General features: G+C 38.0%; 1 protein-coding gene across 1 annotated transcript in view; it reads right to left on the bottom strand.

Moving 5' to 3' along the window:
• RWDD4 (RWD domain containing 4) overlaps nucleotides 1-17,083 on the bottom strand; it is a 42,265-nt gene that overhangs the window by 11,882 nt on the left and 13,300 nt on the right. The window contains exons 10-14 of the transcript XR_005106082.1: nucleotides 14,243-16,785; nucleotides 12,632-12,832; nucleotides 3,377-3,502; nucleotides 2,646-2,804; nucleotides 396-526 (exon numbers count right to left, since the gene is read on the bottom strand). The gene's annotated coding sequence lies outside the window, so the exon portion shown is untranslated. The remainder of the gene's footprint in view (nucleotides 1-395; nucleotides 527-2,645; nucleotides 2,805-3,376; nucleotides 3,503-12,631; nucleotides 12,833-14,242; nucleotides 16,786-17,083) is intronic.

The raw sequence follows: 17,083 nt of genomic DNA, 5'->3' as shown, positions 1-17,083 counted from the left end.
TATGCCCAGAAATTGATGACTTTTGTCTTCCTTCATTTCTGGAAAAGGAAGCCTTATCTCACAGTTTGGGTCCCACAGTAGCTTTGAAACTAGTAAGTACAGCTGAGCTGAACCGGACTTAAAGTTTCCACTCAGATACACAATATACTGTAAAGAATTGCTTATTTTCAGATTTTAACTTTATTTAGAGACACCTCCGTGAGTATCTGATGGGTTTTAAGAGAATGCCCTTTATGCTAATGACTATTGTGACTCAAGAAAATTAGAAATTTAAGATGGTTGAACAATCACTCTATTTAAAAGTATTTAGCCGTTAGTTGTACAGAGCATGAGCATATGATTTGTTCTATATGTAAAAATCTGTGGATGATGCAGTCGGGGCCAGAGACACTTACCCATTCTCAGGGAGGCCAAGCAGTAGCCTTTCCTTATGGAACCTGTACTCTTTACTTTGGCAAGGAACAGTGTAAAGACCTGACTGTTTCTTCACATACTTCTTTTTCCAAAGGTTGTAAGATAACAGAGTCTGGTAAAAATATATATATATAAAAACCCCACCAGCTTGCCTGCTTTGTGCAATTAATTATCTAAGTAAATGTCTTGTTTAATTAGGTTTTACAGAAATGTTAAAAAAATCCATGAGCATGCATACACCCCAAATATACTTTCTGAATAAATTTGCATTTAGTAACTGAAAAATGAGTGTCAAGAGAATCTGGAAGAGAGGCCAATCCCTCGTTTATAAAGACAAATAATTTTGTATCCCTCCCCAGCACAATTTCAGTGTTTTCCACAAGTCCTTTTTCCATTCTAACAACATGGCATTTTGATTTTACTATGTTCCATGCTGTAATCACTCCAGCACTGACAGTCCTGCATACAATGCTATCTCCAAGACAAAAAAAACCCCAAACACTCATCCATCTATGTCTAGCAGGTATTCTGCCTACATTGTTGTCCCTCTTTATGTTTTAAAGTTTGAAGTGGCTTGGTTTATGAATCTTCTGAACAATCCCATGGACACTGATCTCCAGTTCCCCAACAGAGATATAGATGTACCCAGTCGCAATGTAGGGCTGAAATCCTGGCCTCACTGAAACCAGTGGGAATCAGGAGTTCACTTCTGGAGTTCTGAGCTTTTGTCATTAAAACCAATTATTTTTCTTCAGGTTTTTTTTGCTACAGTTTGCCTGAGACATTCTAAAAAAATCTCCATATCAAGGTGTTGCAAGGATGAGTCCTTTGGCTAACTCTTTAAGTTCAACTTGGTTTTAACTGGGTGATGGCAGCAGTGCTCAGCATTGTGTTCATTTACGTTAGTTCTGAACCTTTGCAATGTGTAAACTACTTCAGAAACAGGCAAGGCAATTCAGGCACTAATTACAGAAATTAGTATATTTTGTCTGTTCTTTTTGGCATAACCACTTTTTAAAGGTTTCAGTCATATTTTCAAATGCAACTTTGTGCCTGTCATGTTGTCTTTCTGCTACCTGCCCTAATCTGAAAGAAAGGGAACGTTTAAACATCAAACACCCCTGTATTTTGAAATTGCCTGTAACAATTCTTTGTAGCTACAATGTCTCAAATTCCATTTGGGTTTTTTCCCCTTGTTTGTAGTAACAGTCAAAAACCAGTCATAGATCTGTGCAGCCAAGTTCCACATTTGAAGGTAGTTCCCTCTACCACAAAAGGCTAAACAAAGAAGTTCAGGACAACCACCTATATATTTAAGGTTAAATTGGAAAAAAAAAAAACAACCCACAAAAGAAAGGAAAAAAAGCATCTGCAGCACAGGAATAGAATATTCTGCAATTAACACGTGTCTGTGGTTGTTCTACCAGGACTATCTTATAAGGTTGCTTGAAATGTTCTACCTGAATTTTGCTGTCCGCCTATTTGGTAAGTACACAAAGATCAGGTACACGAATGTCTGCATTGGTGAACATTTCACTTTCTAAGTGAAATACAGGGTTCTGACCACTATGTATGAAACCTGATGTGATCTGGCTTACAAAGAATGTAGAAATTAGCAGAATTTTCTCTCCGCAACTGTTTTAGCACAGCTGTGTTCAGAAGGAATGTTTCTTTTCCTGAGCTAAGATGCACAGGATTTAAGGACTTGGGACATTTTTTAGAACAAGCCATTGTTTGACTTTAACGCCATCAAATACATGTTTGAATCTCGTATTATTTACAAGAAGATATAAAATGTATATGCAATTATAGATCTTTGATAGTAGTATTCAGTTTACCGATAAAGTATTGAGATAGCAACAGAAGCTTGAATTCAGCACTAAGAATCTTATCTTTGGTTTCCAGAATGTGGAGATTTTTAGGATTAGAGAGTACATTTTAGTGATAAGGAGTAATCATAAATTAAGTTCCAGAGGTTAAATTTTCTTAAAGTTCCACAAAATTCATATGAAATTTGGTTTAGATCTTTTGTATTCTCACAAGAGTGGATACACTTGTTCATCACTTAAGCCCGTCTCCTTTGTCACACTGTTGATTTCAGAGCACTCAGGTCACTTGGTATTCGTTTTTTTAACCGTTACATGGCACGCCACTTGTCATTGCAATCCTGTTACAGATGTTCACGTGAAAGAGTAGGAACTTAAATAATAGAAAAAGTAGAAACCACTCACCTCCAAGACAAACTGAAGGTAACTTTGCCACAAGCTTGTGGTCTTTGCATTCCAGAGTATTATCTCAGTGGTATTCGTATCTGGAATACAGCTGAATGACACAAGATGATAGCCCAGATGATTAATGAAGCAGGTGCAAATAAAGTAATTGCTGCAACCCTGAAAAGCATGAGAGCAGGCAAAGGTGCTAACATTAAAAATTTCTGCTTGCATAATAGCCTGCTGCAAGGAACAGCCTGTTCATAGCAAGAGGTTTCTATAGGCCACTACAGGCACTTTTAAAAGTGCAATTTTTTTAAAACTGCAACGCTATCTGAAAAGAAAATGTGCTCTCTCAAGAATATTTTAGGGTTAAAATCACCTCAGTGTAAAGCAAGGACAGCCCTGCTGACCCTTTCGAAAGTAACGGAATAACACAGAAGCTGCTCTTGGATTAGCTGCCAGGCATGATAGGATGCGGGTACCAGAATCTGGAAGGTTTAACGGAGGCATGAGAGTGCTGAAACGTTCTGCCTTCAGATGGAACACAGCTAAGTGAGAAAGGTAGGGGTAAACCCCCAGATTTTTAGGAGGAATTTGGCAGCTAAAGTTGCTGGAAGGCTGCCAGCATGATTTTCAAAAACTCCAAAAGATGCTCTTAAAGACCTCACAGGCCACCCACCTATTTTAAAAAATTGGGCACAACTTCCTTTTCGGGAGAAGCAAGAATATAATTCCTAAACATTCATTACCTAAAGATCACAAGGAAGTAGTCGTTAGTTACAGCTTCACCCTGAACAGCAGACACAGAGTCTCGGCATATCAGCTTAACAACCACATCTTTGCTAGCACTGAACGCCATGGCTTCTTTTCTATTCCTGTACAAAAGAAGAGTCAATTAAAAGAGAAAACATACCTGCAGCCTTATTCTGTCATACTACTGAATAAAACCTGAAGAATAAGCGCATGTACAAGGAAGACTGAATCATTACCAGATGTATATGCACAACCCGGTGCAAGAGGTATGTAACAACATCAGGTCTATACTGTCAGAATCAAGTAGATGAGCAAGGTACAGAATAAAGCCCAGATGCTCCGATGCAGCCCAGTTCAGACTTTTTATACCAACTATGACACAACTGGGAGTGGAAGGATTGGAAGGGCAATCCTGGTGCTCTGGCAGTGACAGTTCGGGAATAAAAAGGCTATCAGATTGTCAAATATGCGAGTTAACTGCACATTTTAATGCTGTAAGAGATTGTCCCATACAGTCGTTGGGACTTCTAATGTGATTTGATTTTTCTTCTTTTGGAATATTTTCAGATCTGAATCTACGCTGAATCTATATGCAGCATACATTATGATTTGTTGTGCTCCCAATGTCATTACCATCTGCAAATCTAGCTTTTAAACCCTTCAGACATACCAGTGATAAAATAGGGGACTGACTTTGGATGATGCACTTTATCATCTATTTTATGCACGGCCTATTGCTTCCTTCTTCTTTCATCAGTTTTCTTTCTAACACTTGTCTCAACTCCTTGCAGCTGGATTTGCCTTTAGAAACTATTTCTGGTTTTGATACAGGATATTGCCAGTGCCATTTGAAAATCAAATTAATGTGAGTGCCAGACACTGGACTTCTCCTAAGCCTTACCATTCAAATCCTGTCAAACATACTAGGTAATGATGACTATCCTTCCCTACCATTACATGCTATAGAAGGGGACTAGTCACCCTTAGAAAACCTATCATTTTTTTACATGGCTGCAATATTTACACAGAGCAAAGATGAATAACGAACTCCCAGCTGATACTGGGAGTAAGACACCAACTGGGAGAACACTCCTGCATTTCACTGGCATAAATCTTCTTCTCAGAAATTCCAGTATGACAACCTCAACAAACACTGCGCAAAGCTGCATGCTGGACTGGTGTTATCAAACCAGGAAAGAATGCCCTTCAACTTATGTTTGAAAGAAGTACTTGAGCAGCAGTTTGTTAGTAGAAGTTATAGCAGGTTGTTGAAAGGATGAGGGAATTCATGCCTGCAAAATGAGCCCTTAGGATTAATCCCTTATAACATTTGGATTTGCATCATATAATGACAATACATCAAATATATAACAATGGAGTAAATATAAAGAAATTATTAACAGACCTGATCTTCACAAAAATGTAATGATGGAAGGCTGACATTTAGTTGAGTTATGAAGAGGAATTTTTTAACCCTAAATTCTCACTGGTGAAAAATACTTCTTATTACTCTATAAGCACATAGAATATAATCTTTCACTGAAATTCTTGATGTAAGTTTGGAGCAATCCCTGTGTAAAGGAGTATCTGCTGAAGAAATGTGTATTTCATGCAGCAACTGGCATGATCAAAACCCTGAAATAATAAAAATAAGCATAGATTCAGACATAGAGCTAAGTAAGACTTCCCGAGTATGCAGCTGGCATACGTTCCTTTCCCTTTCCTGACTTCAGCACGAAGTATGAGGCAATAAAATTTTGAGGGAAGGGAAATCAAATGTGAAAACAGGGAAAATGAAAGTGTTACCCCCACACAAAGCAAGTCAGAAAAATAAACCCAAACAACAGAGACAACTGAAACAAAGATTGAAATGACATCAGGAATGAAGTGCAGAGACAGAACTAAAAAGCTGTCAAAAATAATTATGAGGACTGTAAAAAGTAATTCAAGAAAACTAAAAAAAGAGAAGTGAAGGGTCATTTTATAGCTAGTTAACTGCATCTGAAAGAAATTGTAATGTATCTCCTCTTCCAAAAAAGTTGTAAGGTTTTCTCCCCCTCTGTTTTCTTTAATTAAGAAAATCCTAGCATATGCATTCAAAGTGTCATAGAGCACTGTAATTTATCCAACAGCCACTGCTGAGAAGGTATAATTGTAAACTGAATAATTTAAGGTTTGTTTTGGTTTACAAATTCATGAGTCTTTTGCTAATCATTTTGAAGTTTTTACATTTCTCTTTTTATTTACTACATTTGACAGCTTAATTTTCATTGAAATGTTGGAAAATGCCTATTAAAAATTCTGACAAGTTATGCCATTATTTAACTAAATTGACAGCAAAATAAATAAAAAAGTTGTCCTCTCTGAAATGGTGGAATATGGATAATGAGCCCTTTGTAAGTTAGAGAGGATCCAGACATTAAAAAAAACTATTAAAATCTCATGTTCCACCTACATAAGACAACTTCTAACTGAGGAAGCCATAAAGCAAACTCCATTAGACAGCAATGTGATACAAACTGTCTTGCACCTTCCCTTGAAGGACATGACAAAATACTGTCAACAGAAATCTGAGCTGAAATTGAGGTTATTTGATGTGACTGTTGTCATTTTTGTATTACAAGGTTTTGAATTTGAAAAAAAATCCCATAGGAGGTCTAACAGGCTGTTTCCCCACAGTTGGGGCATAGAAAGCAAATTTGACTACTACCTAGGGAAGTTTGAGTGTCTCCCATCGGCCGTAATTCTTAATGACCAATAGACTAATGGTGTTGCAGAAGTCAAAGGATGCCACAGCACTGAAAATTACAAATGCCTCAAGCAAGCAGCAAGCAGCTTAGAGGGAATAAGGACCAGCTTTGTATATGATTGCTCAGCTATAATTAACTGTGTGAGCTTCCCTGCCTTTTGTAGTACAAAGACGTCAACTCTACCTATTCCTAAACATTGTTTATGTTCATATGGTCCACTACCACTCAGAAAGGTATTTCTTGCCACCTTTCAGCTGTTAATCTCCATGTCTCAACATCTACTTATTTTTCTGTGGATGACTTATTCCAAGTGCAGAAGGAAACACATGGGAAGAAGCTCATTTGTCCAGAAGGCCTTCTAGGTCAAATGAAGAATTTTACTAATAATGAAATACAAATTGATCTTACGATTTAATAAGCAGCAAGAAAACCAAGAACAAGAACAAGAAAACTCCTCTCACCTTGACTAACTGATTACCATAACAAAAAAAAAAAAAACCAACAGACAAAGAGTTCCCTGTTCATTGCCCATGTCAGTATTGGCACACCCAAAGCAAGGAGTTGTGTGTGTTAATCCTTCATGTTTATTGATAAATAAATCAGCTATATCAACATTCTCAAGATTTTTTTTTTAAATTGCTTTTCATGGGACTTTTCAGGCTTCTAACCTGTCCACCATAGCACTAAGAGTCAATTTTAAATCATTTTAGAGGCCTGGAGTTTTTACATGTAATAATGAAAATATACCTTGATAAATTAAAAAAAATGGCTTGAATTTTAACAAGCTTCTATCAATATACATTTAAGAAACCACAGCACTTGAGCTGGATTAAAAATTGTCTGAGTAAAAAAAGTCAGAACATTCTTCAGTATATCATCATGAATTGGGATAAACGAGTATGTCAGAGTACTGTGATTTTTAAGGAAAAATGAAGATATGTAAGTTTGAAAACACTTAAACATTTAGTTCCAAAATTCTCAGTCAAAATAAACATTTTAGACACTTGACATATATTCCTGTGCTGAACAGAATCAACACACATAATACGCATGAGCTACACCTTCTATCCTTTTTCAGCCAATTTATTTACTGATAAACAAAATGTCAGTTTAATAATATGGCAGAAATAACCTCCAGCCTGTTTGTAGTCAGGAATTTTGAGAGATTTCCTTTTCGAGGCAGATAACCTATTCACCCTTGCTTCTACCTGGCCTAATTTTTCTCAGGCATAATTCTTTTACTCTCAAAGTTATTTCTCTTTTATACAACTTTGGTGTCCTTATTCATGTTATAAAGAACAGCATACATAAACCCCAAAGAACAATATGTACATCACAGGGCTTTGCTTTGCTTGCTTTGACACCGAAGTAATGTCCCAAAAGAGGTCGTATTTTAGCACTGATTTCCTGCCTGGTTCCCATCTGCTCCCAAGTTAACCTGAGGATAGATGCCCAAATCCAAAGCCCTGTGAAATGTAAGAGCGGACTTTCACCGGGGAAACCCCACAGAATTGAAAGGCCAACTCACATTGCGCCAGAGGAGGTTTAGATTGGTTATTAGGAAAAATTTATTCCCTGGAAGGGTCATTAAGCATTGGAACGGGCTGCCCAGGGAAGCAGTTGAGTCAGCATCCCCGAATGTATTTAAAAAACCTGTAGATGTGGCGCTTAGCGACATGGTTTAGTGCTGGACTAGTAGCGTTAGGTTAACGGTTGGACCCAATGATCTTACTGGTCTTTTCCAACTTAAATGATCTATGATTCTATGAAAATCGGACAGTTTTTGGCTTCAGCTCCCTCTGGTGGGTAATGCACACTCCAGAGAGAACTGCAACTACTGGTAAAGGTAACCACCACGAAACAAAACAACATGCAGGTTGCTACGTTTTTCTTAAAGTATACAGAAATACACCAGCTGAGTAATGATTATAACTGAGATCAGAGCTTTAAGCTGCAACTTAGAATCAGAGCATCATAGAATTAATCACCAGTGGTACAATAAATCAAATCATAACTCTCACATCCCTGAGATGTGAGAATATTATTGAAATATTTTTTATTATTATTCTTGAAATAAATTGATTTTTTTTTCTTTTGGAACCTTACTTGTTGATCTGAAACACATACTGACAATTGTTTTGTTGGAAAAATAACAATGTTCCCATTAGAAAACAGTAATCGAGCGTGAGAACATTTGGGGTAAGAATGGTCACACGAGTGCATGTTCTCCAGTGGACCAAGTCCATATTGTTCAGGCATAGGATCGACTTAAACAACTGTATAGTCTATTCATTAGATTGCTTATGGAGTTACATCATATTTAAAGACAACTTGGTGGACAAAAAGCTGGACATGAGCCAGCAATGTGCGCTCACAGCCCAGAAGGCCGACCATACCCTGGGCTGAATCAAAAGAAGCGTGGCCAGCAGGCAGAGGGAGGTGATTCTACCCCTCTACTCCACGCTGGTGAGACCCCACCTGGAGCACTGCGTCCAGTTCTGGAGTCCCCAGCACAGGAAAGACATGGACCTGTTGGAGCAGGTCCAGAGTAGGGCCACAAAAATTATCAGAGGGCTGGAACACCTCTCCTGTGAAGACATGCTAGGAGAGTCGTGGCTGTTCAGCCTGGAGAAGAGAAGGCTCCAGGGAGACCTTACTGCAGGCTTTCGATACTTAAAGGGGGCTTATAAGAAAGATGGGGACAGGCTTTTAGCAGAGCCTGTTGCGATAGGACAAGGGGTAATGGTTTTGAACTAAAAGCAGGTAGATTCAGACTAGGGACAAGGAAGAAATTTTTTACAATGAGGGTGGTGAAACATTGGCAGAGGTTGCCCAGAGAGGTGGCAGATGCCCCATCCCTGGGAACATTCAAGGTCCGTTTGGATGGGGCTCTGAGCAACCTGATTGAGTTGAAGATGTCCCTGCTCATTGCGGAGGGGTTGGACTAGATGGCCTTTAAAGGTCCCTTCCATTCACAAGTATTCTATGAATCTACGATAACTAAGCTGCAGGCATGTATTTTTCATCACAATTTTCATTCTGAAAGAAAACTGTAGAATTTATAAAAGACATTTCTTTCTAATTAATATTTTCCTCCTTTTAAAAAGGGAACCATCCAACTGTCAGGTACAAATAAGAGTCTGATATCAGAAGTTCTTCACTAGATATGTAGTTTTAATTGGAATTCTCAGCAACGGATGGAATACCCTAGAAACCTCACCTAGAATTTTTTTAATTAGTTCCCTCCCCCCTTATGCTGCTTCATATGTTTGCATCTTACATTAACTTACACAAGGTTTTTATGGGGTGAGGGGCTTACAAGCAAGTCATATACAGTACTGACTTACTTGTTTGTAGATACGTAGGACTGGATCCTCCATGTGGCCTCTGCTGGCTAATTAATCCGTAAATTTCTGAATCCTCCTGCTTGTATGTCATGGACTGGGCACTAACCGGATTTGTATCAACCTGCTTAACAGCACTCATAGCCCTGTGCTAAGACAACAGATATAAACAAATCTCACACTTCTGGCATTCGTCTGCAGAGCACAGGAGAGAGCCTGCTCCTCCCCTCATATATGTAATTGACTCCTTTCAGGTACTGATGTATTTGTGTACATAGACATATATTAGAAATATTTGAGACAAGTTATATTTGAGACTAGATATACTTGAGAGAGAGGTGTTTTGTCTTTCCTTGAAATACTGAGACAAGCTGGGGTAAGAGAGGGGAACGGTGGCAGTACGTTGAGGTGGCACAGAAAATCCTTAGTTTTCAACTCCCAAGCTGCAGACCATGCATATGGTCAGATTTTATATCAAGACATCATTCTCCTACATCAGACCAGCTACAGCTTTGGAGGATCTTTCTTTGCTCCTGAAGCACTGAAAGCAGCATCCCTTCTTAGGATCGTAGGGAGGACTCCTGTAATAAACTGGTGGGGTGTTGTTAAGATGAATCACACATATTTTTTTGAACCTATTTTGGGGCGAGGGAGAGCAAGGGGCGGGGGGAAAAAAGCAAACAGCTGCTCTCAAAAGGAAAAAAACCTCATTGGTTTTTACAGACAGGTGAGATATTCCAAGTTTTCTCAGCATACCATGTTCCGCTTGGCTTTGTGCCAATTAAAATAAAATAAACAGCAGTTTGCTGCTGAACTCACAGAGCCTGACCCTGCCGAACCTGCACCTGAATTTCCTCATCCCTGTTGTAAACATTCCCCTTTTCTTCCTGCTACGTAGCATTTCTGAGGAAAAACTTGGAATTGATCATTCTAGGTAAACAGAAAGAGAAAGCCTTTGTTAAACACCTGTTCCTTTTCCTTTATTTACAAACCTACCAGCAGTCTTACAAGTAAACAAGTAACTCTTTCTGACCCATGAACACCAACCCCAAACACCATTATTTCATAATGACATTAGAAGCACACATGAAAGCTACCTAATACACAAACTGTTCTTAAAACAGCTGCCCTATCTACAAATTCTTTGTAAAACTGCAGAGACAGGCCCTTCGTAAGTACACACTAAAATATGACATTTTCTTCACCTGACCTAGTTAACTCTAATCATGTTCAAAGATAGAGGTCAAAGTCTCTAGTACGGTCTCTAATATGACATTTAGCTTACAACCCAATAGATGTGTATAGTTGCAAACAAAAAAAAAAATATATATACTTTTATTAAGTGCCACATGGAGACAAAGGAATGTAAAAATTAATAAGAAAGGCAAAATTTAGTCATCCTCAAACCTACCAAGCTGATTTTCTAATCATTCTTCAGTTCTTCTATTAATAAAATGAAAATACATTGTAAACTTTATCCTTACGTGGTAAGCGGTGTGTGGCTGTCATCTGACTAGAAACATCTCACTTCACACCATTGGTAAATTGTCCATGTTTTTTCAGTCTCAAGACTATTTTCAGACTCAATAAGTGCAACAGGATTTTTTCACTATAACCTTTCAGAGTACTTAAACCACAGCCTTTTGTCTGCAGCTCCTACATCTTCTGATCTTTGTTACTTTCCCTCAGATAAGGTCCTCATCAAGAGCAGACCAGTGGAACTGAGCGATGCCAATTTTCTGGAAATCATTGCCTAGGCATTCAAGGTAGAAGGAACGGGATCTGCTGTTGATGGATTCAATTGCATCTTTGCCTTAGCTTACATTTTCCTTATAGATACTGGTGTGATGAAGCTAAATAGAATAAACCTGTCAAGCTTGGAAACTAGTTGAATCAAAACATACTGGAAAGCAACCAGTGATAAGCTACAACAAAGTAATGTCTGCATTATAACACTACACTGCTAAGTATTTCTTTCTGCACAAGTCATACTAAATTAATTTCTAACAAGCCTAGAGGATAGCTGGTGCATTACCACTGCTATCTGACAATTTTAGGTTTGCAACGAGAAAATAAAATAACATTCCTTCACGCATGCTTTGAGTATGCTGAAGGATAAGACAAGCAATGGCCAAACCCATTTCATTGAGATGCAAAAGAGGAGATAAAGGGGATCTAAAGGGGACCGGGTAGGCAGAAAACAGAGCAGGTTTGTGCTCAGTAATGTACTTTCTGTTTTATAAACTTGTAAAGCCAGGAGCACGTACCCACAGACAAGAAAGGTGATCTAAGTTAGGATTGAAGGGAAGAATTAAGATAAAGTGAAGCCAAAAATAGATACATCGTGTCTCGTGGTTTTGGTTTTCTTTTCTCAACAGCTTAATACAGTGTTTTGGCTGTGAGTTCATGTAACGGAAAAGCATCACCAAAACCCCAGTGCTGAATGAGTCCACTCAGATCTCATTTTACAGTTAAGAGAAAAAGAGCTATTCTAGGCCATACCTAACATTTTCATTGGCTTCTTCAGATTTGCAAGACACAGCTGAGTTTGTTACTAACTCAGAGAATTAATAGCAACAAATGAGAAGATGCAGATTTTAATTAAACAAATTAACAACTTCTGATAAGATTTTGATTCTCGATTCACACTGCCTTAATTCCACACCAATCCCACCATTTCTGATGGGTTGCTGATGAAGCTGGGTATCCAGGGCAAATTAAGAACAACCCGTCAGCTTTCTCAGCATGCTTCTCTAGGGATTTAAAGTGACATGGAGTCTCCTCTGTACAGTTTTTCCTGAATACTGAGAGCTGAGTAACAGGCAAAACAAACTGAAGACTAGTCTTCAGTAAGTCCTAGAAGATTGCAGCCTATTAAGGGAGAGAGATAAAGAACACCAGAATAAACACCGAACTGGGAAAATTAAGCTGAAAGAAGGGAACTTGGAGAAGGTATTTAAAGAAAGAGTGAGGGCACCTGACTTGGGAGTATAAAATTACTGCAGGTTTAGGACACATCTTTAAAAATACAGTTACACTCAAGACAAGACAAAAAATACTGTGATTTTCAGGTTTTCCCTGTCTATAGCTCTAGAATAAGATGAAAAGAAATTCCCGGCATTCAGGGCAAAGGTGAATAAAGCAATGGTTGGCATACCTACGCGTGGATGCTTTCTGTGATATTCTGATGTGCTTCACAGTTCTTTTCATTAACTTCTGTTTTCACCAGGTGAATGTCAAAACATTTTGAAGACTGCTTGCTTGACAGGTTGTATTCTAAGTCACAGGTCTTCCTCTTGAAGCTGTAACAGTGATCTTCTGGAGAGCCCTGAATCTTGAATCCTCCATCAACCTCTTGCTACAAGATTTGAGAGAGAAAAAATGTTTCACTTCTCAACTCCATCTTTTAAAAGTTACTATCAAAATAATCTAAGAAGAGATTACGCTGGAAGAGAACAGCACGCACGAGGATGGCAGTAAAGATCCTGGTATGCTTGCAGCAACACGGACCCTCCTCTAAAGCTGTGAAACAAAAGTTGTAACAAACTCAGATAAAACAAAGTATTGATTGGAATTTAATTAACTGGTCTGGGCAGGGTAAAAGAACAGGAAAACATGTTAAGTAATGGAGAAAAGTTACAAAATAATCATGCTGTGAAAGAGTGAAATCGAAAGAGCGTGGAAATATCTACATCACAACATTATTATGGACACAAGAAAAGACCTGTGTCATTCCAGGTGCTAAACTCAAATATTTGTTCTTTTTATGGAACAGGGCATCGATTATTTGTGACCAAGTGTGGCTCTGGCATATGAACTTGCAGTTTACTTATAAAACACTAGGGTAGGGAAAGGCATGAACAAAGTGGAGGGCAGGCCAAGAACATCAGCAAACCGCTTTGATTAATGGGGAAATTGCCACGAGGACTGATTAAGAACTAAACCGATTTAACTCAGATTAACCGGTAACCAACAGGGGTAGTCTTCAAATACATAAATAACCCCAAAGATATTCCAGGAGGAGCAACTTACTTTGGTGGATTGAAGGCTAATAGCTTTATAATCTCTCTGAATGATTTAACTGTTAATTGTACTGTGGAAAGGCTGGCAGAAAGTACTACTAAATGACCTTCTTAGTTCTGATGCACAACCACTTTGAACCTCTGAGAAAACATTTGATTCTCCTTTGTTCTTCATATGAAAACCAGAAAAACAATTTTTTAAAAAATTGTAAAAAAGCACATGAAATGTGTGTTAAATTGTTATTGCATTATTAAGCTTATTCTGCAGTAGTCATTTTATTCTCTACAGTTAAACAGAACTTCACAGCATGCGGTTTATTTTTTTTGGCCAAACTCCAGGCTTTTTGCTCCTCTAGTAGAGCCTGAAGAGTTGCCTGTAGATGTAGGAGGAGGTTACATGTGTTTGAGTGGACTAACCAGTACATTGAACAGGAAAAGGCATTTAGGGTTACTGAGAAGTAATGTCTTTGAAGTTCTGTCTATTTTACATATTTATTACAGCAGTAACACACTTACTTAAGTACTGCTTGTCCTGCCGCAAGATGCTGAGGAGTACCAAAACTGGTGATGTCTCTAACTCCTTTAACTTATTTTATTACTGAAACTAATATTATTTTAACTGTTATTATTTTGATTTTTATTATTAAAACTAGTTTTATTACTGAAACTCCTTCTTTTAGGAAATAATGTATTGCTGATCATTCCAGCTGAGTGCCCTTCTCTTCGGTTTGGGTTTCTAGTCTCACCTGTTTCAAGCTCAGTGGATGCTTCCTCCCCAAGAGCAAGCGGAGCATACTTTTGAAATATCTTACGTAGTTTCTGGGAAAAGCTCAGCCATTTGCTCTTAGCTTGCTGCCTCTGTGCAGGATCACTGCTGAAAATATCCCTGTAAAATGTGCTATTGAGATGAGTAAAAGACAAGCTGTGAGAACATACTGGAAAATTAAGAAGCTGCTCTAATCATAAAGCATGATAAAAGAATACCATTACTGCAGGTAGGTGCAGCTCTAGCCTACCAATTTGCTGCACAGTTTGGCAGATGGACAGATACAGGCTGGAGTCTTTACTTATACCTCTGCTTTAGTAACTGTATATCTCAGCTGGGCTCAGTTACTCCATCTCTAAGATGGGGATAAAATCTCATATGCCTATTGATGATAGTATTACTAGCATCATTAATAAAGATTCAGCGGAAATCTTCCTTCAGATGATACCTTCTAATGCTGCACTTATAATGAGAAGAGCACTGCTGCTCATTTAAATAAATATACTATTCATTTGAGGGATAGAATGTTGAAGGAAACTCTTCAGACTTAGTATTTCTTTCATGCAAGTGCTTAGTCGTAGAATTTCCAGTGATTAAAGAAGTGAACCACTTTCAGATTAGTGAGGAATAAATTAATCTCTTTAACAGACTGGAAGGAAAACCATGTTTATTCCTTTACCAAACAACTTCTGAACAGAAGGAACTCCACACGAACCTGGTAGGCTGCGGTCTGTAAATACCTGAAACATTTTCATCCTGTCTGTATCACTGGTTAAGAAGCTGCAGTTCTTTGTCACATTCAGTGGCAGATTTATGCTTGAGGAATGAAGATGACACATCAAACAGATCCTGCTCATCTGAAATGTTTGAGACTGATTCTCTGTTAGAGTGAATTCCAGTTATACTTTTCTTTTGATGATGTGCCAGTTCCAAAAAAAGTGTTGAGTAACACCTGCCTGATTGTCATCCATCTGCATTACTTTTTCAGTCAGAACTGTCTCTTTTGATTCCCCGTGAGATGCAATACACTACATTTTCTGCTTTTGCGTTATTTCAGGTAGTTTCATTCTTCCAATTATACCTTTAATTAATTCTAAGTTTTTTCTTTCAAAATATTCCTGGGATGACAGGATCAGCAGACTTTCACCCAACAAAACCTGAAAGCAATGAGAAAAAGAATACGTGCACAAGGAGACAAATACAACCCTGATTTAACCACAGCACAGAAGCCAACCTAACAGGTTTCTTATAGTGTGTATCAGTCAAGAATTTGCTTCACTATCGCTTCTTCTTTTGCATTCTAGGTTTACAATATGCCCTTTCTTTATGTAATAAAATCAGTAATACACTTGTTGTACCCTAAAAATATCAATTCAATCGAATTGCAAAATTAAATAAAAAGATCCTGAAAACCTTACAACAAGTGTTTGATGTCTCATCTCTTGACACGTCTTCAACATTTCCAAGCATAGTAAAACACTGTGGTGATCACTCCTGGCACCACCTGGAAGCCCTCACCTCAGGCCTGTCAGACGGAGCTACAGCTTCTTTCTTTACGGTAATTGTGTAATTAAGGGTAGGATTCTTCCATTAATGCAAGTCTTTCTGCCTCTGATTCTAGCACAAATAAGCATAACGTGATCAGGTTGTTGTAATAAAAAAAAATAAAAATATTACAGTTTCGATTATTTTGCTGCATTTGATGGCAACCAAAGCTTTGAATGAATCACAGGATAAATATTTCTCAATTAAGACAGATGTTCTTACAGAGGATATACTCTGTAGATCTGTAAATTAAGTGATATGATGTAATGATGCACCTTACTAAGATTGTGCATATATGCACAAGCATGGCAAATCACATTTTAACTGCTCTGCTCACAAGACACACACTTTAATTGGAGCTTTAAATACCAATGAGCCAAATTTGCATGTGCAAAATGTACATCTAAATAAAATTTGGTGCACTACCCTTCCTTCCAGCAGATAAAATTGTAAGCTTGCAACACTCAAAATACTGCACTACTCAGAATCCGGCAGGAAAGATGAAGCTAGATTTTAGAGTTGTCTCCATCCCTTCACATAGTGCAAATTGCATTTGCTTGGTATACAAGAATCTCACAGTTTCAAATCAGAATTTCCAGATTCACTCCTGTGTATCACTCTTTCGGTGACGTTCTTTCCTCCCCTCAATGGTTTATCATTAAAATCTTCCAAAATATTTTATCATCTTTTAAAATACTTTAAAGATGCTTTAACATGTGGAGAAACAATGTATGTTTATCAACTGTATTTTTTAGAAGAGTAACCAGCCATGTTCTTAAGGGTCCAGACCTCAAGCTGTTCCTCCCTCCTTCTTTCACCTCTTCCATACTTCTTTCACCTTCTCTCCTGAACAGATATCCAAAGAAGCTCAGTGTTTGCTTTTCATATCTAGCATGTGTCTCCTCATAGAATATGTTTCTTCCCACAAGACACTGACCACTCCTGCTTCAAGTTCATAACAGATTATCAGAGATCTGTCTGTGAAACAAAGATTACTGTGATGATCACAAAGAGATTGTGTCCCATCTTTACAGTCAGAAATCGTAGTAGAGGTCTCATGTATATACATTTAAAACAGGAGAAAATAAATCAGGAGGAAGACATATTGCAGCTTGCATATTATATGCAATGTGACACAAATTATCTTAATTAGTTCCAAATGTGTGGCTTTGGTACCAGTCAGTAGTTTAGTGTTGTTTTTTTTCTTTTCTTCCTCCCCCATCCAATATACCTTTCTATATAAAAGCTGTGAAAGAAACACAGTGATGCTGAGTAC

This window comes from Falco rusticolus, chromosome 1 (genome assembly GCF_015220075.1).
Source record: "Falco rusticolus isolate bFalRus1 chromosome 1, bFalRus1.pri, whole genome shotgun sequence".
Classification (NCBI taxonomy): Eukaryota; Metazoa; Chordata; class Aves; order Falconiformes; family Falconidae; genus Falco; species Falco rusticolus.
This window is presented reverse-complemented; position numbering and strand designations above follow the sequence as displayed.